We start from the raw sequence: 23,871 nt of genomic DNA on the forward strand, positions 1-23,871 counted from the left end.
AAGAAGATATATCTGGGAGGGTGAGAATGCCCTAAGATGGGAAGAAAACAAATACCAAACTTTGGAATTCACCTTCTTATAGTAGCTTGGGTTCTCATTAGCAACACCAGCTTACTTTGCATGCTGCTGCTAAGTCGCTTCAGTCATGTCCGACTCTGTGCGACCCCATAGTCAGAAGCCCACCAGGCTCCCCCGTCCTTGGGATTCTCCAGGCGAGAACACTCGAGTGGGTTGCCATTTCCTTCTCCAACGCATGAAAGTGAAAAGTGAAAGTGAAGTCGCTCAAAGCGACCCCATGGACTGCAGCCTACCAGGCTCCTCCATCCATGGGATTTTCCAGGCAAGTGTACTAGAGTGGGGTGCCACTGCCTTAAGGAATTACTGTGTAAGGGTTTTGTAGTCTAAAATGTGATCTATCCTGAAGAATATTCTTAAGTGTATATGAGAAAACTGTGTATCCTGTTCTTTTGGGATGGACTAATCTGTATTTATATATTAAATCAATATGCTATAATGTGTCATGTAAGACCAATGTTTTCTTACTGATTTCCTGTCTGGATGATCTCTCCATTGACATAAATGGGGTGTTAAAGTCCCCTACAATTATTGTATTGTTGTCAGTTTCTTGTTTTTTGTCTGTTAATATTTGCTTTACCTTTGGATTGATCTTTCTTATTATGATATAATGCCTTTCTTTGTCCCCTTTTACAGTCTGTTTTAAAGTCTATTTCATCTGATACAAGTATTGATACTCCAGCATTCTTTCTGTTTCCACTTGCATAGAATATCTTCTCCCATTCCTTCACTTTCTGTGTGTATCTTTAACTCTGAAGTAGCTTCAAGGCCCAAGTGAGGCTATTGTGGGTTTGCTGGTATGTAGGACTGGACCCCTGGAGGAGGAGCCACCTTGGAGGGGTGCCAGTGTCAGATGGGAATGCCTGTTGGTGGAACGTGACAGAAGCTGCTTTGGAGGAGCCAGCTGGGGCAGATGGGATGGGCAAGGTAGGTCCTCAGGGATATACCAGGCTGGTACACATGGTATTAGTTCAGTTGATGGAGAGTGACAGAAGTGGTACACACCAGGGTTGGGCCCACTAGGGAGAAGGAGAGTGTTTTTTTTTTTAATGGCACCTGCCAGTGTTTCTGTCCCTGGAGGAAGTTCCACCAGATCTCTACCCTCCAGCACATGTCCTAAGTTTAGTCAGTGAATCTCTTTCTCCTGTGACACAGGTGCTCTTTAAGCTGCTGTCTCTGTGCTGAGACTTTGAGCAATGAGCGTGTGTGTGTGTGTACTCTCCAAGAACAGAGTCTCAGTTTCTAACAGCCCTCCAGCTTTCCTGGCCATAAGCCCCTCTGGCTTTCAAAGTCAGATGTTACAGAGGCTCGTCTTCCTGGAGCAGGTCCCCCAAGCTAGGGAGCTCGATGTGGGGCTCAAAGCCCTTGCTCCACAGAGGAAACTGCCATAGCTGTGACATTCCTCCCTCTGTGGGTAGGTTCTGACTAGCTCATGCTTCTGTTCTTTTGCCCCAACTTGATGAGGCCTTTTCCTTATAGATTCTTAGTTTTAGAAAACCTGGTCTACTATTCTTCAGGTCATCCTCAGTGACAGTGGTTCTGTAGATAGTCCTAGATTTTGTGTGTCTGTGAAAGGAGATGGGCTCAGGATTTTCCTACTCTGCCATCTTGATCCAGAATCCACCAAGTTATTGGTTTCTAAATTCAGTAATTTAAAATAGAAACAACTTGACCAAATGATATTATAGACGTAGTAAAAGCAAAATGTGTTTATCTATGTTAATGTGTGTAAAGCACTTAGAATAGATCCTGGTACAGAAAAAGCACTTAATAAATGTGAACAAGAGATATCACTCTAAATAAATGTGTATGAGATTTTGGTAAGATCTTGTAGGACATAAAATAGGAAGTTTAGACTTCCTCCCTAGCTAAATCTATATGACCATCAGCCCCAATGAACCAACATACAAACACTCCAGAAAACCTTATTTTTTTCCTTTGTTAGCTTTCTTTCCTAGTTTATATCACTGATGGGACTTGCAGAGTCATTTAGAAGGTACTCCAACCCATCATGAAATCTGAGAATGATCCACTCAGAGCACCAAGGCTGACAGGATTCAGATCTGTTTCCCTGTGAGATGGATTTGCTCATGACCAGATGTTCTCTTTCTGTCAGCTCTTAGTGTTGGTAGGAATGAGGAGGGCATGGTTTTAATTGTTCAATGCTTAAATCTAGGTTTCATCATACAACACTGGATGGCACAGTCCTGTGTGCCATGTCATGACAGCGTCTTCAGTTCAATTTCTTCCAAAAGAAAAAATGGAATAGCAAGGTCCAGAGCCCTGTGGTAGGATGTGGAGATTGCCCTTTCCTAGACTGTACAACAGAAATATCCTCAGTGTCCTCCCAAATCACTGAGAGAAGGAAATGAGATGGAGTATGTATTTATGTGCAGTCCTCTCTGAATCCATGCAGATTTGTCTGGTATTTACACATGTGTACTTCTCTCAGGCAAGAGTCCTAAGTGTGTAATCAACATTTGTACATGAAAAGGTTAGGAGGAATTATCTGTTGTTGGCTTTATTAAGCACCTACAATGGGCTAGCTATCGTGTCCAGCACTTAGCATACATGATCATATTTCCTTTTGACAACAACAGTGTGTGAAGCTTAATAATCCTATATTAAAAGTGTGGCAGGATACCATAAGGATTTCAAACAGTAGTATTCTTTAAAATCCCCTGTGACATTAAACTAGAGTGATTTAGAGGTAAAAGACCCAAAGATAAATCCTTTAAATTCAGGGTTTAATGGCTGTAAAGAAACTACTTTTGGCTTTTCATCTTATATTAAGATGAAAATATTTACCTTACATACAGTAAAATATTATTAATATTACCATGCAATGAACTTAAGATGGAAAGATAATTATGTATTAAAATTACATATTTAGCTCAAAATATTTGATATGTAGAGGAAGGCATCAGAGTACTGAAACCACACACACCACTACTTTTTCTTTTAATGTCTATCGAGCTCTGAAAACATAAGACATTGAACTTGAGTTAAATATGATACCTACGGGCTTTCTGGTTACCTTGCATTCCCCACAGTCCTCACTGATTAAAGAGAAATCATACTGTGTGACTGATATGAAACTCACATGGGTTTGGTGAAGATTAAACAGATAATGTCTGTACAACACCGGAAGAGTCGGGTCCTGATGAGTGAATAATATTATAGGGATAGTTTTGAAAGTGAAATATCTGGGAGAATGAAATTAACTCACATATCATCCAGGAACCTGGTCCTATAATTAGGATACATCAGGACAGAGTGAGGAGAGGGAAATGGAAGTCCTTTAGGGATCTGAAATTCTCTTAGTGTTGCAGAGAAATGTAAAGTCAGATGGAACTTTGGAAATCTTGGAAGTCCACCCAACAACTCCACCCTAGGTGGTAGACAGGAGCAGTTCCAGAGTTAGGCAGGCCTGAGCCTGAGTCCAATTTCTAGCTGCCTGACACCAAGCAAGATATTTAACTTCTCCCAACCTCATTCTTACATCCACTAAATCAGGACTAATTCACTGGCTCATTCAGCAGCTGTTTAATGGTGTATTTACCAGGTGCCAGATGATGGGAAACAGAAAGGTAAAAAGTTAGAGAAAAGACAAAGAAAAAGTAGGTCCCTGCCACCTCTGAAGTTTAATGCTGGAAGGGGGTTGGGACAGAATTAAAAGAACATACAAATAACATAATTACAAATTGTGTTCTGGGGGACACCTTCCAGACCAGGGTGTTATATCTGAGGATGTCACATTTATGCTAAGACCTTGAAGATGAAAGCGAGAAAGCCACAGGCAATGGAGGGTGGTGTGGAGAGAAGCCCCAGGGACTGAGGGCACAGCTTAAGTGAAAGCGCTAAGGAAGGAAAGGCTTGACAAGTTCAGGGACCCAATGGAAGGTCAATGTGGCAGCTGGATGGTGAATTGAGGTTGACAGTAATCTACCTCACGTGGATTTGGGTATGTCAACTGAGAGAATACATGCAAAGCATCAGGCTCAGAGTTCTCAATAAACCATTAGAGTGTGTCTCTCCTCTTCCTTCTCCTTCCCTTACCCTCCCCTATCACCACACTGTTGAAGAAATTGAGAACTACAGAAGAAAATCCATTTGCCTTAAACTCAGCAAGAGCAGAGCTGGAACTAGAATCCTGGTCTGTAAATTCCCTCAGTCAGCAGTCTTCTAATTAGTTCTAGAATAACAGGAAGAACAGTTTTTGATCACATGGATAGAGGATTGTCAAATGGTCCATACTTCTTTGACCAGAGATGCATCATGGTGCTGCAGTGGCCTGAGGTTTCCCATGTTGCTCATTGCTGCTGCTGCTGCTGCTAGGTCACTTCAGTCGTGTCCAACTCTGTGCGACCCCATAGACAGCAGCCCACCAGGCTCTGCCGTCCCTGGGATTCTCCAGGCAAGAACACTGGAGTGGGTTGCCATTTCCTTCTCCATTGTGTGAAAGTGAAAAGTGAAAGTGAAGTCACTCAGTCGTGACCGACTTGTAGCGACCCCAAGGACTGTAGCCCACCAGGCTCCTCCATCCATGGGATTTTCTAGGCAAGACTACTGGAGTGGCTTGCCATTGCCTTCTCCGATGTTGCTCATCAGGGACTCACAAACACATACTGCAAACCTACTGCTAAAGAGAATGGGTAATACACTCTCTCTCCTTTCCTTCTTTCTTTCCTTTCCTCCCTCCCTTCCTTCTCTCTTATCTCCCTCCCTTCTTTCCTCTTTTCACCCTTGGTCGGGGTGGAGGATTTTAGAAGAATTGTGGAAGATGTTGTAAAGGAACATAGACTTTCTCAGCTCGACAAGTGTTGCTTAGAGAGGCCATGGATATTAGCGAGAGGATGGTCCCTATGTCTTGCAGATGTTAGACTCTGAGAGACTAATGCTGATTCCTAAGACAGATGATATCCTCCCCTGGGAGATGGAAAACTTTGTGTTATGCAGCCAGGATGGAGGGAGAATTGAAGATGGGCACTGGAAGGCTCGGGAGGGCAAAGAGTCTGAGAGAAAAACTCCATCTGAGGCCAGCTCTCTAGGCTATATGCAACCTGATGACAGATTAATGACACTGTGTTTCTGTGTGTGCATGTGTACATGTATGCATTTCTACAAGCTCTGGGCCCTGTGTTCATCCTCAACCAAACCTGTGCCTTCTTTTTGGTAACGAAGTGTACTTACTCACCTTCCTAGACATCAAGGGCACAGTCCAGGGGCAAAAGTTCATTTACCCCAATCAAGTGAAATTATAAAAGTTCACTCAGAATGGCCATCATCAGAAAGTCTACAAATAACAAATTCTGGGGAGGTGGAGAAAGGGGAACCATTCTACACTGTTGGTGGGAATGTAAACTGGTGCAGCCACTATAAAGAACAATGAGGAGGTTCCTTAAAAAATTAAAAACAGAGGTAGCGTATGATCCAGTGGGTGTACTCCTAGGCAGATATCTAGAGAAAACCATAACTGGAAAAGATACATGTAACCCAATATTCATCAAAGCACTATTTACAATAACCAGAATATGGAAGCAACCTAAATGTCCATCAACAGAAGGATAGATAAAGAAGATATTATTTATATATGAGTAATATTCCATTGTATATATGTGTATATTGCTGCTGCTGCTGCTGCTAAGTCGCCTCAGTCGTGTCCAACTCTGTGCGACCCCATAGACAGCAGCCCACCAGGCTCTGCCGTCCCTGGGATTCTCCAGGCAAGAGCACTGGAATGGGTTGCCATTTCCTTCTCCATTGCGTGAAAGTGAATAGTGAAAGTGAAATCGCTCAGTCGTGACCGACTCATAGTGACCCCATGGACTGCAGCCCACCAGGCTCCTCCATCCGTGGGACTTTCCAGGCAAGAGTGGCTTGCCATTGCCTTCTCCAATGTGTATATTACTCAGCCATAAAAAAGAATGAAATAATGCCATTTGCAGCAACATGGATGGACCTAGAGATTTTTATACTAAGTGAAGTGAGGCAGAAAGAGAAAGACTGAGTCAGAAAGAAATACTGCATGGTATTGTTTATATGTGACATCTTAAAAAATGATACAAATGAACTTATTTACAAAACAGAAATAGACTCACAGACATAGAAAACAAACTTATGGTTACCAAAGAGGAAGAGGGGATAGATAAACCAGGAATTTGGGATTAAAATGTTCACATTACTATATATAAAATAGATAACCAACAAGGACCTAGTGTATAGCACAGGGAACTTTATTCAATATGCTGTAATAACCTATAATGGAAAAGAATCTAAAAACTTATATGTTTTATATATATATATTGTCAACACATATGTAACTGAATCATTTTGCTGTATACCTGAAACTAACACAATATTATAACACAATATTATAAATATATTATAAATATAAAACAACTATATTTCAATGAAAATTAAAAAAGAAAAAAATAGTTCTGTGTTGCCAGCTTTCCAATTCTCCTCAAATAGAGCAGACACCTCAGCCTCCAGCACAACCTCAGATAATCAATATCATAATCACCAGCCCAATCACTCACTTCCCTCTAGTTCAGGAGTGTAAAACAAATCTCCTACGATGAACTCTCATTTGACTACTGTCTTGGATGATCTATGGCTCTGTTCCTAACAACAAAAATTACTCTCTAATGGATGAAATTAGCCAGCAGAGATTTCCCTTGCAGGCAGTTAATTAGGAATACATCTGGGTGAAAGAGAACAGAAGTATTGCCTTGCACTTTCTGGCTTAATAAACATCCACAAACCAAAATTCCTCATAGCAGGAATACTTTTACACAGTTAACAATACCAAAGGTTTTCCCCTGGAAAGAGTGCAAGCAGCTCCCTCCTTTGAATTAACTGCACCACACGAGGAATATCAGTGAAAGCTGCTATTAATCCTTCTGGTTAATTTGCAAGGCATAGTGGAAAGAAATAGGTTGGAGGAGGACAGGAAATCAGGCTGATAAATGACTCTCATGGGGACTGTGGTCTTCAGTGAAGTCAGGGAGGGGACATCTTCCAAGGTCTCATGCACAATCTCTGGCAAGAAAGATCCCTTGGAAGAAATAAGTGAGAGTAAGGAGCCTGGCTAGAAAGAGATTAGGTGATTGGGACCAAGTAGTGGCATTTCTCTTACCACAAAGCTGTGTGTGCTGACAATCAGAGCTCCACAGATACAGCTTTGACTTATACAGCATTTGCCAATTCCTATGGTGTAAATACTTCCACCATGGCCAATTCTAAGCCACCAAAATCTCTGAAACTTGACTGGGAAGAGAACCGTAGAGTCACCTGCGCTTGAGCACACCACAGCAACCAAAGGACTTTTCTTGACTCTCCCCTGGAGCAAGAACTCGGGGCTGATTTCAATGGTTCACTTCTCTTATTTCACATTTCCTCTTATTCCATATCTCATATTTCCTCTTATTTCATATCACTCTCCTTGGGTTTATTTGACTGATTTCACTTCAATTATTGATTCATTCATTTGTTGTATACATTCAATCACTTATTATTTACTTACTGATTTAGTTATTGTAGGAAAAGCTGTTGATGCTCTGCTTAGGATCCCCTCCGCACTCTCTACAGGCCACCTGCAGCGTCAGGGGGACAGTCCTCATATGCATCAAAGGTTCCTCCCTAAACATTCAATTCTCTCTGTTGAGGGCTATCTCAGACAGCAGGGACAGAGCCTATGACTGGGGCATGGTGCAAGGTTCCGGGGATCAATTCTATGTCATTTTCCAAACAATGTGGGATGGAAATTGGTGGACAAATCCCCCAAGTGTCCTTCTCTGTCTGTGGGGAAATTTTGAGGTGTGTTTAATACAGTTTCTTCCAATGGGATTGAGCCCTATTGCCTACAGCAACGGAAAAGGCAATGGCACCCCACTTCAGTATTCTTGCCTGGAAAATCCCATGGATGGAGGAGCCTGGTAGGCTGCAGACCATGGGGTCGCAAAGAGTTGGACACAACTGAGCGACTTCATTTTCACTTTTCACTTTCATGCATTGGAGAAGGAAATGGCAACCCACTCCAGTGTTCTTGCCTGGAGAATCCCAGGGACGCTGGAGCCTGGTGGGCTGCCATCTATGGGGTCGCACAGAGTCGGACACGACTGAGGCGACTTAGCAGCAGCAGCCTACAGCAAATCTGCTCATGAATGACACCTGTGGTTGGAGTCTTCCTTTTCCTCTCTTATTTCTTCACTCATCATTGTGTTCCTGGCATGATCTCTCAGGTCACCTTGTTGAGCCTACATTCCTTCATTTCTCAAAAGCAAGTCTCAGGATCTGCTTTTGGGAAATGCAACTGAGATAGTTACCAAACACTGACCAAGTACCAATTGTTCTCCAAGCACTGCAATGGCCCTAGGGCTGTATTAATGAAAGGACAGGTACCACTCAGCACACCTTAGATCATGCCCCTCAGCTTATAGCTAGACACACTCTCATCTCTGCAGCCCTTTCCAAATAAGCGGAGATCTTCTGCAAACAGAAAGTCTTCTTGGACTATGCTGTCTAGAGAAGGGCACCTGACCCCAGCCTACCCCCACTCTCACTCTCATTATTCACTTCTGTTGCTATTTACCTGAGCAGACATTTAAAAATCTGTGTTTGGCATTATGCATTCACCTGTTTACATTTTGCCTGGCCACTTCTCTGAGGAAAGGTAATGCCCTTATCTTTACTGATGAATCTCAGCTCTTGGCACTAAGTGGGTGCTCCCTAAACACTTGTTGACTAAAATATATAAATATATTCCCCTCCGCCACCTCTGGGCTTCCCTGGTGGCTCAGTGGTAAAGAATATGCCTGCAATGCAGGAGACACAGGAGATGCAGGTTTGATTCCTTGGGTCAGGAAGATCCCCTGGAGAAGGAAATGTCAACCCACTCCAGTATTCTTGCCTGGAGAATCCCATGGACAGTGAGCCTGGTAGGCTACAGTCCATAAAGTCTCCAAGAGTTGGACATGACTGAAGCAACTTAGCAGGACACACACCGCCACCTCCAGGGGAAGTGAAAGAGAAAGTGAAATTGAAAGTGAAGTCGTGTCCGACTCTGCGACCCCATGGACTGTAGCCTACCAGGCTCCTCTGTCCATGGGATTTTCCAGGCAATAGAACTGGAGTGGATTGCCATTGCCTCCTCCAAGGAAATGTTTCTGTCTACTTAGAAGGACGCACACTGCCACCTCCAGGGAACTTGCTATCTATTTGGGAATGTGGACAAGAGGATGAACAGGTATGGTGACAGTGCTTTTTGGTGGTGGTAGTCACTGGAACCCCTAGAGGAAAATGTGGAGTGTGTTTGCAGAGGAGTGGAGGGACATGAGGAGTAGAATCTCGAGGAATGGACAGCTAAGCAGATGTCAGGCAAGCGTGCCAGGTGTAGCTGGGTAAGAGGGAGAAAATGAGTGTTTCAGGTAGCTGCTGCTGCTGCTAAGTCGCTTCAGTCGTGTCCGACTCTGTGCACCCCCATAGACGGCAGCCCACCAGGCTCCCCCGTCCCTGGGATTCTCCAGGCAAGAACACTGGAGTGGGTTGCCATTTCCTTCTCCAATGCATGAAAATGAAAAGTGAAAGTGAAGTTGCTCAGTCGTGTCCGACTGTTAGCGACCCCGTGGACTGCAGCCTACCAGGCTCCTTCGTCCATGGGATTTTCCAGGCAAGAATACTGGAGTGGGGTGCCATTGCCTTCTCCAGTTTCAGGTAGAGAGAGAAGCAAATCAACAACACTCAAGTGAACGAGTAAGGCACATCTGAGCCGTGCGGCTGACAGGACGGGAACAGACACTGTAAGATGAGAAGAAAGCTGAGGCTCCATTCAGGAGGTGGCAGGGTTGTGTCAGGTCTGATGTAGTAAGGATCTCAAAACTATGGCCCCTGGGCCATGTCAAGCCACATATATTCATTCACACATGAGGTCTATGGTTGCTTTCAGGTTTCAACGAGAGAACTGAGTATAAGAGACCCTATGGTCTGAAAGGCAAACCTATTTACTATCTGGCCCTTACAGAAACCCAGGAGAAACTGGGGTTTTAGGAGGGGCCTGGGTTATTGGCCAGAGAAGGGTATGACCAATAGGAATTTCAGAAAGGCCACACTGGTTGGACTGGAGCGTGTGGATGGAGACAGGAAGTCTAGGTGCAAGAAGACGGGTAACTGGCTTACATCCCCAGATAACCTGCAAACGCTATGCCAGGAGGACTACTGCTCAACTCTCTCTGTACTCTTGCTGTGCCAAAACATGGTAGGTGGCTCATAAATGCTGTCAAGTGAGTGAACACCCAGTGAAGGTGCAAGAGAAGGTGAAAGGATGGAGGACTTGGAAATGTGTACCCAGAGTAATAAACATTGTGATGGTGACGATGATGGCCATGAAAATGAGGATGATAGTAATAAAAAATCAACCACATTTGATGCTCTGGGCCAGTCCCTTCAGTAAATACATTATTTATATGAACTCATTTAATCCTCTCAACAACCCCCTGTGAAGTGGAAAGAAACACAATCCCTCATTTTGCACTTGAAGAAACTGGGTCAAACAGCATGCCAAGATTACATGGGTCATTGGTACGTGAAGTAGTTATGGTTTGAACTTGGATTTGCCTTTCTCCAAAATTTACCTTCATCTGTCCCAACTCTCCCAGGGCTATAAAGGGTGTCTCATTTGGCTGGAGCAGACTATAGAAAGACCAAAATCAATCATGGGCTAGTTAAGGCCAACAATGCTCAGAAAGCCAAATGAGGACTAAATGAAGCATTTGTAAGACAAAGCCCTGATCATACAAATGGATGCCAGTGGTAGCTCACAGATCTTGCCTCGGCATTACAAGACTTTGTTCTGCAGCATCACAGGCCATCGTGGGGGAAGGACTGAGAATCTTGGATGGTAAGAATGCTGGAGAAGCCTGCCAGGAGTAGTTCTGCCAATTACATTTAATAAGACTTTCCTCCTAATTGTCAGCTACTCACGGTGGGTAGGAAGTCCCTCACACTCCTGTCCATCATTCAGCAGCTTTTAAGTTAAAGACACCCAGTTTCTGCCTCTCCAACTCCCTCTGATGAACCCTTCCCTCTTGTCCCTTCTCCTTTTATGATCTGTCTTGGGTTGATGAGCCACTGGTCCTCAGCACCCCTTAGGAGCACTTCTGAGAACACAGTTGTTTAAAGGAGCTGATTACTCTCTAGTAGCCCTGGAAAAGCAAGGAATACATACTGTCAGGATATTTTCTGGTGCAGAAAGAGTGTTTGATTAACTGTGGCTTCCCTCATACCCCATGGGCTGCCCAGGTGGCCCTTAGCTGACTGATGAACACCTCTAAAACTTAATGTTCCATTTCTACTTATTTTGACCCGTTTCTTCTTTCTTTTAGTGTTTCTTCTTCTGTTGATAATTGGATTTTTCCAAAGAAACTGACCAAGTACCTACTCTGATTATCGGTTTATGGTTATCGCAACACTCTGACCCAGAAGGTTTTTGTGAACAGCCCTGTAAAATCTCAGAAGAGACCTTCCTGTGAAGATCAAAAACTGCAGGTCATCCCTGGAAGACAATATAATTCTATCTTATTTGGAAGCACTGAAAACCATTGTTGAAAAGCTCTTTCCTATAGAGCTTTTTCTTGTCATTGTATATAACTATCTGTGTTCTTAACCAGCTCCAATATCTTCCATGCTGCTTTCCATTTTAGGCTACATATCAAAAACTGGATACTATGCCCTTCCAGCTGTTTTGTGATTTATATGAAATCTTCCCAAGCAAAGGTAGCCTCATAAAACTGGTATTTCATACTATCACCTGAGGAATTCTGATCAGGCCCTGCAGATGTGTGTGTGTGCATGCACGTGCTCAGTTGTGCCCGACTCTTTGTAATCCTATGGATTGTAGCCTGCCAGCCTCCTCTATTCATGGAATTTCCCAGTCAAGACCCTGCAGGAGAATCCAAAATTATCGATATAGCATAAGAAGTTTCCACTTTCATTTTCATAAACCTGCAACCTGGAGATGGATCAGTTAGTACAGTATTTGCACACAGGTAACAGAAATCTTAATGTACAGTGGCTTAAACAAAAAGGACTTTGTTTTTCATACGTATTGAGAAGTCCAGAACTAGGTGGCTCTTGGTATGATGATGTCTGAGCCAACATCTCTATTTCCTGTGGTCTCTGCCTCATCACCAAAAATTGGCTGCTGCATTTCCAGAGACATCCTTAGCTACATGGGAGCCTAGGAAGTGAATATTTAGCTTTCTTGGGCTGCAGAGGGGAGGTCGGCAATGGTACAAGCACTGGGAACGGTTGTTCAGTCAGCCTGTCACCACTGTCTGCTCCAGAAATTAATAGGAGAAAAATGCAGAAGTAAAACAAGCATTCATGGCATTTTATAAAGGCAAGATAGCATAGTCCAGCCCATTCAGCATCCAGTTATTTCCTTTTCCCTGGACAGTACCCAGAGAGTTCTTTCTCTGTATCTTATAAGCTAAATTTAACACTTGTCCATGAAATGAAATGTAAATTTCTGTTAGAATTGTACTTTCTCACATAAAGTCTGACTCAAATCTTTAAAGTAAAACACATGACTGAAATAGTGAAAATGAATTGCAAACAATCTTCATGTCTGTTAACAATTTAACCCAATAAATTTTGAGGTATTCAATGAATTATTATGTAATAGTTAAAAAGTATGAAAAGTATACATACAGAAAGTTATCTGTAATCTCATGAAAGGCAAAAAAAAAAAAAAAAAGGCAAATTGCCAAGTATGACACATGTGTATTGCATTTTTGTAAAAGGAAGTATTTATACATATGCACGTTTTTAATGGATTTGAAAAGGTTTTGAAAGGTTGTACTGTAGTATCATCAGTTGTTAACACTGAGGAGTGAATGATGGAAGCAGAATCTCATTTTTAATTCTTTTTACATTGCTTCAATTTATTCTAATAAGCATGTGTAACTAAAGCAAACTTACCAATACCAAAGGGGAGGAGGGGTGAGAAGGACAAATTAGGAGTATGGGATTAACATACACAAACTACTATACATAAAATAGATAAGCAATAAGGATTTACTGTATAGCACAGGGAATTATATTCAATATCTTGCAAAAACTTATAAAGGAAAATAATCTGAAAAAAATATATGCAACTGAATCACTTTGCTGTACACCTGAAACTAACATAATATTATAAATCAATACACTTCAATCAAAAACAAGATTTTACTAAAACTGTAAATTTAGACAGACTCTGGATAACTTGAGCAAAGTAAATTCAGGCCTGTCATTAGATGGCTATGCTGTTTTTAACATTCATTTTGATTAAAAAATGTAAAATCAAAGAAAATTCACTCTCTTTCAGAATTATCTTCAATAATACCTTCAAATTATTTATATTTTGGGGAGGCAATATAAGGGTAGGTGAGGAAAGAGTGATTATGGGATTGTATGAAATGCTATATATGAAATTTGAAAATTATAAAGTAACATAGAATTTAAAGAATCTTTTATTAAAAAGTTATTTATTTTTACAGAAAATGTCAGTGGAATCATATATTTGACTTGCTCATTGATTAAAATATTTTGAAAAAAATCACTGTCTACAATCATGGTAAGAATATTTCAAAATATGCCATGGGAACATAGGTTCACATATGTGTCAAACTTTATTGAGTAAAAGTGTTAACTCATCTTTCATCAGATTCAGTGATGGTCACTGTGTTTAAAGGAATCAACTCCAATTCTCTCATAATCCATCATAATAGAATAACAAGAAAAAAATGAAAAGTCCTTAGAGCTTCTCACCTAGAATAAAACCATTTCTCTGACAGCTGATTTGAGAGTCTTATGAATTAATTTCTTGCCTATTGTAGTGTATTTGAACTTGACATTTTTCTGGAGAAATCTGATCTTAGATCACTAAAGAAAAGCACTGACAGATATCTTAATTCCACATTTTTGCTTGATAGGAAAATTAGAGCCAGATAAACGCATGGAATACTGTCACTATTCTGCAATTCAATAGCATGTATAGAACATGCTGGCATGAGAGATTCATTGCCAGAATCCATGCTTTCATGATAATGTAGAATATTTAGAATTAAAAAAAATACAAACAAACTAAAGTGGCAATCCTTTAAGTGCATTTTTCTTTTTAAGAGGAGGTTTTAGTTAACAGGTCTCTAAATAGAAACTAAAGTCAAGTTTGGATTCTGTTCTGAATGAATTCAGTGTATCTGATGTTTCTTCTTTAAAAACTGAACATTTCATGAACTACAGTTATATTTATATCCATCAAGCAAATTAGAATAATGCAGGATTGGGGAGAGGGGAGAAAAATCTTGATCCGTAACTAATTGGTCACATTCAGTTCTTTTCATTAGATTGCATGGCTCAAAGTTTCTCTCATCCCCTCTCCTTAAATTAAAACAACAACAACAACAAAATTGTCTTAAATGCATCTTCACTTTAATGAAAGACAAGCACAGGGTCTCATAAAAACGACAGTGAGAGTTGATCTTTTCTGTTTGTTTTGCATGTTTTGTGCTTATGGCTATTTTAAATAAAATTCAGGGCTTACAAAGTACAAGCCAAGAATATAAACAGGCATCATATTTAAGTTCAGGAACTAAAAGGTAGAAACCCAGAATGGTCATAAAACCTTTTATTGTCAGAATTTTAAAACATGCAAATAACTATGTAGAAAGATTTGAAGGTCTTTCTACATTTTACTTGCTTTGCAAATCTCACTTACAAGTTGCAACTCTCTCCTGTTCATAGTTCAAGGTATTTGTGAAGTTCTGATGGTTCCTTTTCTTGACCTGGGAATCAATGTCTGACCTCCCAAACATAATGCATAATCATCAAATCACCTCTGGAATAACAAGGAACTTGCTACCATGTATTATTTTGATTATATATGAAGAAGCAAGCCTGAAATAGGCAGTTGAAAGGTAGCATATATTAATTTGAAAAATACCCAAAATATTAGAGAAGTTCTAGAGGAACAGTTGGAAGTATATTCTAAAGTAGCATTTTCCCATTATAATCCTAATCATAACAACACAACTGCCGCTGCTATCTAGGGGCTTCTATTTGTGTCCAGCAATACATTTGTCTTTAATGACTACAATATGCTTTGCAGACATTATTTCATTAAAATCTCGTAACTCTGTGAGGTAGGTATCATCATCAGCCCCATTTCAGAGCTGGGTAAACCATGGCTCAGAGTGGTTAAATGACTCATCCAAGGCTACATAGAGAATAACAGTTTGCATACATGAGTTCAAAACTATAGTAAAAGGAACAATTAATCATAAAAATCTAATTGGTCACTGTTAGAGGATACTAGTGAACAAATCTACTTAAAGGAAACTAGTCACTGAAAGGGAAGCATCAATCTTTTATCTTGCCTTTTCTTTAAGAATGCTAGCAGGGCATGAATAGAGACACACACATAGAGAACAGCTTTGTGGACACAGCAGGGGAAGGAGAGGGGGACGAATTGAGAGAGGAGGATTGGCATATATACACTATCATGTGTAAAACAGTAGCTAGTGGGAATCTGCTGTATAGCGCAGGACCTCAGCTCGGTGCTCTGTAATGACTGAGAAGGGCGGGAGGGAGACTCAAGAGGGCGGGGATATACGCACACTTATAGCTGATTCATGTTGTTGTACAGCAGAAACCAACACAACACTGGAAAGCAATTATCCTCTAATTAAAAATGAATAATTTTTAAAAAGAATGCTACTAGTATGTGACCTTATTAACAGTAGAGAAGAGTATGTTTCCCTTCATAGAACTATTCACCTAATAATGAAGAAGGGGTAATAGAATTAGAATATCACCATTTTGCAACCTATTATGGACTGAATATTTACATACACCCCATTCATATGTCAGAGAAGGCAATGGCACCCCACTCCAGTACTCTCGCCTGGAAAATCCCATGGATGGAGGAGCCTGGTAGGCTACAGACCATGGGGTCGCTAAGAGTCAGACACGACTGAACAACTTCACTTTGACTTTTCACTTTCATGCATTGGAGAAGGAAATGGCAACCCACTCCAGTGTTCTTGCCTGGAGAATCCCAGGGACGGGGGAGCCCGGTGGGCTGCCATCTATGGGGTCGCACAGAGTCGGACACAATTGAAGCGACTTAGCCAGCAGCAGCAGCAGCAGCAGCAGCAACAGCATTCATATGTCAGGAGAAGGACATGGCAACCCACTCCAGTACTCTTGCCTAGAGAATCCAGTGGACAGAGGAGCCTGGTGGGCTGCTGTCCATAGGGTCGCACAGGGTCGGACATGACTGAAGCGACTTAGCATGCATGCATGCCTTGGAGAAGGAACTGGCAACCCACTCCAGTACTCTTGCCTGGAGAATCCCAGGGACAGAGGAGCCTGGTGGGCTGTCGTCTCTGGGGTCGCACAGGGTCCTACACGACTGAAGCAACTTAGCAACAGCAGCAGCATTCATATGTTGAATATCTAACCCTGGAGTATGGCTGTAGTTGGGGTTGTTGCCTCTAAAGAAGTAATTTGAGTTAAATGAGGTTAAGGGTGGGGCTCTTATCCCATAGGATTACTGTTCTTAAAAGAAGAAACACCAGCAATGAAGAATCAGATACAGAGAACAGACCTATGGACATGGGGGAAGGGAGGAGGGAGAAGAGGAGATGTATGGAGAGAGTAACATAGAAATTTACAATACCATATGTAAAATAGATAATCAATGGGAATTTGCTGAATGACTCAGGGAACTCAAACAGGGGCTCTGTGACAGGCTAAAGGGTGGGATGGGGAGGAAGACGGGAGATAGGTTGGGAGGGAGGGGATATGGGCATCCCTATGGCTGATTGCTGTTGATGTATGATAGAAAACCACAAAATTCTGTAAAGCAATTATTCTTCAATTAAAAAATTTAAAGAATTAAATAAAAATCACATTTTGGACTTAGGAAAGATCATATGAGCATACAGCAAGGTGGCAGCCACTTACAGTCAAGAGAAGAAGCCTCAGAATGAAATCTACCTTGCAAGCATGTTGATCTTGGACTTGTCAGCCTTCAGAACTGTGAGAAATGAATTTCTAATCTTTAAGTCACCCAATCTGTGGCACTTTGTTGTAGCAGCCCAAGCTAAGACACAACTCTTGATGAATTAATCTAAGCAATGATAACTGAGAACACAAAGGAGAGGCAGCTAGATATGTGTCTCTCGCAGGAGAGGATCTCACCAATTTTGAAGTATTCTTTGCAAAAACAACAACAAAAACCACCTGGATTTGATCAAGTTTCTATGTCCAACTTCCAATTTATAAAAAATACAGGCAAGGGAAGGACACATGTAAGATGACATCATAAGGATGAAATGAGCAAAATCCAGACCTGGAGAAACTCTCCAGGTGAAAACATCCATTTGTTCAAGAACAATAGCAACAAATTACAAAAATGTACAGAGGCGAAGGGGAGACACAGAGAGAAGAGCTTATGGGTTAAAAGGTCTTAATAAATATATCAAAAATCCAGATTTCAGGAAACTTAAAAATATTATGAGATTAAGATATTTGGAAATTTATAGATCTTTGATGACACTGAACTATTGCTCATTTTTTAGATAGGTGAAATGGTATTTAGTGTTTTTATTTTCAATACCTTTGAGAGACACATACCAATTTATTATATGTTAAATGATCTGATGCTTGGGGAGAGGGTAATTATTGGGGGTATAAAAAGAATACTGTTACTTATGAGTTTAAGTGATGAGGAAAAGGAGGCTGATTATATTATTTTGTTTTTTTATATGTTTGAAATTTTCCATTACCAAAAATCTTTACAAATTGAGACCATATTATAAACTAAACATATATGTTGATGTATATAGTCAAAATTCAATAGTTTAAAAAATCTAACATATACCTGAACAGTTTTCAAGGTTTTTTTAAAGGGTATTTAAGAATAATCTTAAAATTTCTGAGAGGATCATTTTTAAAAGTAAGGAAGTCTCATTCCATTTATTATTATAATACTGCAGGACTTAGAGGAAAATACATTCCCTTTTCTTTCTTAATAATCTTTTATTGATTATTCCAAGAATCCATTTAGGACAGAATCCATTTAGGGCAAAAGCCCCATTATGAGAGAGCAGCTTATTTCATTATGTTTTAATGAGACAAAAGAACACCACAGCCTAAAAGACTATACATTCCATGTAAAGGACATCATTTCCTAGACAACAAGACAAAAATTCCCAACATCATTCAATAATGTCTTTCTATTGATTCAACTCAAAAAGTAATAAAATACATAAAATATTATATACATAATATTCAATAGATTGGCTTTAGTTTCTGAGTACTAAAGTTGTTAAGTGGAGTTCATACAGACCACACCCATAAGTACAAACAGAAATATTATCCCAACTCCAGCACTGCAAATATGTAGCCATGTAGTGAGTGTGGAACTAAAAGACAGAGTGACCTTTTCTAAACATTTTAGCTTCTGGCTCCCAAGTTAAACTTAAATTACTTTTTAACACATCTAGCAAGGTTAAAATACCAGCAGACAGTCATCTTATTTGTTCATGGGACACAAAGATGGTTATGCCAGGAAAAAAAAAAAGTGACACATTTCTAAAAGAAGAGATTTTCATGGCCTAGAGAAAACTGGAAGATGTGGGAATAGAGATGTAAGTAAAAACTGCTTTGCCAGTAGTAGATGCCAATAAAATAGCATTTTATGAGTGTGAGGGAAAGTTCTTCCTCTAAGAGACAGGAAGTAGTCACTGGATGGGGTGCCAGGGAATTACACTGAGTTGGAAAGAAGGAAAATTGAGCAGATCTATGTAGAAGGGCTTTAATTTTCTTAGCAGATGGATAAATAAGTGAAAGCAAACAATGAAGGGAAGTGAAGGAGGAGATTAGGAATTTGAGGAACTAGGAAAAGAAGTTTGACTACCTACTGAAGTGGCAGAAAGAAATGAACTAAAAATGAAAGGAGAATTAAAAAAGGGCACAATGTCATGATGCTACTTGCCTTGCTTGGCAAGAAGAAGCCCTGTGAAGGCCGAGGCCATCACTTGGTTATCTTCGCATCCCTTATACTGTAGCAGTACTCACATGATGTCTGTAAATTAAATAATCTCCTCAATCCGTGCAAGTACACCCAGAGCACACCTCTGGGACATTAGAGATACACACAGAAAGAAGCTAAAAAGGAGGACAGAATAGCAGAGTCAAAGTTCTCTGATAAAGAACATGTCAGAACTGTCATCAGGGTAAACACAATACTTAGGTCATAGTAGGCATTGCAGAGAAATTTACTGAACAATGGAAATACATCCCTCATCTCCCTCCAATCAGGACAGAGCACACAAGTTTATACTAAAGCACCTGGTTGGGAGGGGGATGTCCACCAGAAGGGGTGTAAGTAAGAGTCTGAAAAGAAATAAGTAGAACTAGAAGTTAGTAGAAAATCCATCCACATCAAATTTGAAGTGATAAGGGAAAGAAAGCAGAAACTATGACAAAAATAGATTAAGAGTTATAATAATTAAATGACAGCATTCTGAGGTGTGGGATCATCTTGGAAGCTGGAATAAGATAATTTCCCATTCTGTTTTGGGAAAAAGGTGATAGTGGTCATCTAAGGTCACCTGATGGGATGACCAGGGGAATACCTGAGGAGCAGTGCTGGACATCTGTTTACTCTTCGGGAACCTACTGAAGGTGATGGACTTACTTTGCAGCGAAATTCTCATCTCCACATGTATTTAAAAATTATCATATAGAATCTGTGCATTCAGAGACCCTTTGAGGCTCCCTAATAAACCACATCCAGTGATAAAGGATCTCAGGCTCTTAAAGAGAAGCACAACTTAGCAGGTGCCACAGCTGGTGACAGACCATCTACACCTCCTACTAAAACCTGGCCTTCTCATTCTTTCAGCAGTTGTCTTCCAGACAAGTACTCTTTCCAAGGCACCCCCCCTTCCCCCATCCCCTGCCAACTGAGATTTCTGATTCCACTTCTTCCAAATTCCCCCAACACTCATCATAAATCACTTCTTTTAGAATTATGTCTTTATCTAATTCCATATGCACCGGAAATCTGACTACTATGAAAATGCTGGATCTAGACTTATTTGAGGCAGGGGAGAGGGGGGACAGGCTGCTTCTTAAAAGGGGGCTTAACCTGAAAGAAAATCAATTCACTGTAAAGTATACGATGCTCCACAGTAACCAGCAGCTTCCTCTTATTCCCTCAACTCTAGAACAGGCAGAATCCTTTCGGGAGACCTACTGGCACACAGGAGACCTTGGTGACTCTGTGTGGCGTGGAATTGATTTCTAATGGAATAAGCTGATCTCTGAGGACTGTTGTTAGCAGTGGCCGTGGCATCAGAGCTTTTGCGTCTGCAGAGCAGAGGACCCCGGCAGGAACAGCAGACCATGACCTCCACCCACTTCCCTGATGGCGCTGGAGGTGGATGCTGCCCGCTGGCACACTTTCCCTCACAGAAAACTGGAAGGCATGCCTGAGAGGCCAATGGGACAGCATCGAGCCTTACAGTGCATGGCTTCCTCAGCAGAGACTGGTTGGAAATGCATATTTTAATGGGTGCACACTGAAGTATGCAGGAAATATCCTTTCCCAGTCTCATGTTTTCATTTCTTCCTGGTCATAATAAATGTGAGAGGATATCATCATTTGAAAGAGACAAGTCCCAGCTCATTTCTCATCAACACACAGTTCAGGAACGGTAGCTCAGTGATCTCTGTTACCAGTGACTCTAAGGAATCTGGTTCCCTATGATCTGGGAAAAAAGGGTAACTCAGCAACCTAAATTAGATGTTAATGAGTATAAATTCACAGCACTGAACTGGAGGTTTTATTTGAAATATGGCTTTTCTTGGAACCATCTTTTATCAAAGGCAATTTTATCACAAGTCTGTGAATATTTTCCTTAAAATAAAAAAAAATTTCTAAATTTAATATTTATTGTCTACCCACTAAGTGCCAGGTGTGTAGGTGCTAGAGATATGTAGATAGAGAGATAGACACATCTTGATGATATTGATGCTGTTCTCCTGGAGGTTAAACTACGATGGGAGCAACACACAATAAATGAATAAACTCATCCTAAATTGTAATAAAGGAAATGAAGACTTGAGCAGGTACAGTGATGGAATAACTGTGGAGCTTTCTTAGGTGATAAGGTGAACAGGGAAGGCTTCTTTAAGGAAGGAACACTCAAGCCTAAAGACTAAATAGAAGCTCACCTTGGGAGCAGTTACAGATAGATGGAGGGAGCATCCCGGGCAGATTACAAGAAGGACCAGAGCCTGGCATATTGGAAGAATGAAATGAAGCTGTTGCAGCTGTCTTGTGTGAGGAATAGTATGAGATGAGGCTTGAGGCAGGACCAGGCAGGTCTTCATTAGGAGTCTGCATTTACCACATGACACCTGCTTTTTATTTATCCAAGTAATGTATTTCCTGCATGCCAGACTTGGACAGAGTGCTTTAGATGCATTATCTCAAATGATCACCCCAACATGCCTGCAAGGTAGGTACTATCCTGGTTCTGCAATGGGGAAACTGAGGGTCATAACATGGGGATTTTTATATTATACAAGAGTACCTGGTAAAGCCATGGGTCAAACCCCAGACTGTCTGACTTGAATTCTTAGCCAAATCCAGGGACATTCTCCTTTTGAACTTCATCTCTACCTTGAAGCTATCAGAGACAAGCAGAAACTGCCCTTGGACGAGAACCTGGGGGCACCCTGGCTCTTTTGATCTCACTGAACCTTTCCATCATATCTGGCAGATGTTGGGATGCAATCCCAAATCCTAAGAGAACCAATGGTCTGTGGGGTTCTCACCAAAGGATGAGAAGTGACGTTTTGACACAAGCCCAGGAAAAGGTCAGAACAAAGATGTAAAAAGGTGTCAGATTTGCTCAAGTAAAAGGAGGAAGCTGTGGCATATGGCTTTTATCGGCTGATGTGTTTATGTTCCCTGGGAAGAAATGGCTGACAAATGCCAGAGGGAAGTGTTAATAGAAAGAACTGGATAATAGAGAGCTTGCTTCATGGGAAGCAGATATCTAATGATCATGATTATCATAATGTTCTCATTTCTTAATGCTACAAGTTCAGTGAAACACTGGGAATGAAACAACAAATCCATTTACCTGGTAGGGCATTAAGACTCTGGGTTTAATGAGTATTTAAAGGCTATGTTCCTTTTCAGGTGACTCCTAAAATCCACGGGAACGGTCTCCTCTGAGATATCTTCCATCTCAGCCCATGGTACCTCCTTCTGTCCCATCATCAAAGTAAAAAACCTGAGAACCCTCCTGTATTCCTCTTTCATGTCATCCATTCAGTCACCTGGCTTTGTCGGTTCTGAATTCCTGATATTGACCAGAGCTTCTCTATTCACTTGCTTCTGCTTTGTTCCGGGCCACCATCACCACTGGTTCAGAGTAGCGGTGTGATCGCCTATCAACTGTACCTGCTTCCAGTCTCACCCCAGGACATCTAGGCTCCATTCTGCTGCAAGGCCTATCTTTCCACAATGCAAGTTTGACTTGCCTCCCTTTCCCATTATCACCACTGAATGGCCCTCCTTTGCATATCGGATAAAGTAGGCAAGGCTTTCTGTCTTCAGGCCTGTGCCTCCCTCTCTGGCCTCATCTCTTATTATTTCCTGTGAACAACAAATTGCTTACAACCCATGCTATGCTAAGTCACTTCAGTCGTGTCCAACTCTGTGCAACCCCATAGACGGCAGCCTACCAGGCTCCCCCGTCCCTGGGATTCTCCAAGCAAGAACACTGGAGTGGGTTGCCATTTCCTTCCCCAATGCATGAAAGTGCAAAGTGAAAGTGAAGTCGCTCAGTCGTGTCCGACTCTTAGCGACCCCATGGATTGCAGCCTAACAGGCTCCTCCGTCCATGGGATTTTCCAAGCAAGAGTACTGGAGTGGGGTGCCATTGCCTACTTACAACCCATGCTACCGAATTATTAGCCATTCTTTGCCTATAAGCCTCCCTATATGTCTGTCTTTTCCTACAGTACCTTCATTATTTTTATGTTAAAGACTCAGTTCAAGTGCCACTGTCTCCATGAAGCTATTCTTATATCACTCCTTTACTGATTGATTGGCTATGCCATGCAGAATGAGGGATCTTAGTTCCCCAACCAGGGATTGAACTTCTGCCCTTGGCATTGGAAGTACTGAGTCTTCACTGCTGGACTGACAGGGAAGTCTCTACAGCACTCCTTTATAATTTTGTGGTAGACAGAATGATGACCCCCCACCAAAAAAAAAATCCACATACTAATCTCCTACCACATAATTATCATACATGATAAAAAAGAGTTCACAAATATAATTAAATTAGGACCCTGATATGGGCAGATTATACTGGATTATCTGGGTGGGTTCAATGCAAGCATAAGCTCCCTCTCCTTATAAGAGAGAGACAGGTAGGTCAGGTCAGAGAAGATGATGTGATGACAAAAGCAGAGGTCAGAGAGGGAGAGAGAGAGAATGTGAAGATGGCTGAACCAGGCTATTAGGTTTGAAGCTAGAAGAAGGGGCCACAAGAAATGCAGGAGAAGACTCTATAAGTTGGAAAAAAGCAAAGAAAGATAATTCTTCCCTAGAGACTCCAGAAGGAATGCAGCCCAAAGACACCTTGATTTTAAGGATTTCTCACCTCTAGAACTCTAAGATAAACTTCAGTTATCTTGTCATAAAGTGTGTGGTAATTT

The 23,871-nt window shown here is 41.2% G+C and overlaps 1 protein-coding gene across 3 annotated transcripts in view; it reads right to left on the bottom strand.

The window, feature by feature from the left end:
- SYNPR (synaptoporin) overlaps nucleotides 1-23,871 on the bottom strand; it is a 300,659-nt gene that overhangs the window by 137,728 nt on the left and 139,060 nt on the right. The window lies entirely within an intron of this gene.

The sequence above is a fragment of the Bos indicus genome, chromosome 22, assembly GCF_029378745.1.
Source record: "Bos indicus isolate NIAB-ARS_2022 breed Sahiwal x Tharparkar chromosome 22, NIAB-ARS_B.indTharparkar_mat_pri_1.0, whole genome shotgun sequence".
NCBI classification, from domain to species: Eukaryota; Metazoa; Chordata; class Mammalia; order Artiodactyla; family Bovidae; genus Bos; species Bos indicus.